Here is a 1,437-nt window from a genome sequence, read left to right as displayed (position 1 = left end):
TCTCTCTCTTTTTAAGATCTAAAGATGAGCCACCAAACAGTTGAGCATTGTCCATGTGATTTATGGCCCATAGCCTCCTTTTTAGGTTCAAGCAGAGTTCACAAGCAGTTGGTATTTCAGAAAAGAAATAAGGCTTTTAACAGCTTAACAGCAATATTCTTTCTTAAGATTCTGCGTATTCTTTTGGGAACTATATTTTACAAGGCACATAAAAGCCTACGTTCAAGGCGGTGTTGTGCTAACAAAAGTCCTCAGTCCAGACCGCTCCCGAAAATGTAGATGATAGAAGTGGAAAAATGAGGGACAGAGGTATTTTGCACAAAAATACTTTCAAGACTCGTCAAGATTATCACAGCATATTAAAACTCATCTGAATCGCCACCGTCCATTTCCACTGGCATTTTTAAACTAAAATTTTCCGAGAGAGGAAAATAGCTCTTTTCCCATTTCCATCAGCTTCGCAGATCATCCCAAGCTTTTGTTCAGGGAAGAAAAGGACCCCGGCGGTTTGTGACAGGGGATAAACCGCCGAGAGCGGCCGGGGACGGCAGCTCGCTGAGGTTATTCTGAGTTATACAGGCGTGCGTCCCGGTGAATTTTAGAGAACAAATCAGCGGTACTTGGCCGTACCACTTGCTGCAGGAGAAAGAGCAGTACTCCGGTAGTATTGCTTAAGTATAGGCTGGAGAATGGTAATAATCGGACACTGTTCAAAAATTCCTGGCTACTCTTCTCTGGTATGTTAATAGGCTTAAACCCTGAAGAAATACAATGAACTCTTAAGATACGTTGAGTTACAGACTTACATTGTCAGGTGAAGTATGTGCTAACTTACAAAATTACTAAAAATGTCGGAGAAACCCCCTATCCGACAAGAAAAATAAGAACAGGGAATACTAACAAGCCGCAACAAAATCGCGGAACACTTTCTATCTTGCAACAAGCGCAGAGAAATTTCGGGAGCAAGAGGGGGAAAGGGAACAGCACCCTGCCCCACAGCGTCTGCCCTCAGGGCGCTCCGGGCCGCCCGTGCGTTTTCGGTCTGAGCAGCCTGATCGGGCGGCCGGGGGGGCGGGGAGCGGAGCGCCGTGAGTCGGCAGGCTGGAAAAGGAAGAGAACCCCCTAAAACTCATCTCCAGCCGCTCAGGTTCTTTCTACGGGGGACAAATAAAAGGGAGGAGAAACGTTGGGTGAGGGAATTTAATTCATCACAGAATTAAAATAGGGGAGCTGACCTGCGAGTTCCTTTATAGTGCAAAGTGAAGGGAGTGAATGGCGCCGGTTACACTTTAACTCCGGAGGAATCCGGGGGAAGAAGGAGGCCGGGTTTACAAAGGGGACGGGATTTTTCTGCCTCTGCCCGGCCGCAGCCCGGGCTCAATCCATCATGTCAGCCGTGCGCTGCCGTGCGCACGCGTGCCGGGCGGGCGGGCGGGG

Source organism: Haliaeetus leucocephalus, unplaced genomic scaffold, assembly GCF_000737465.1.
Source record: "Haliaeetus leucocephalus isolate CR32 unplaced genomic scaffold, Haliaeetus_leucocephalus-4.0 Scaffold1, whole genome shotgun sequence".
NCBI classification, from domain to species: domain Eukaryota; kingdom Metazoa; phylum Chordata; class Aves; order Accipitriformes; family Accipitridae; genus Haliaeetus; species Haliaeetus leucocephalus.
This window is presented reverse-complemented; position numbering follows the sequence as displayed.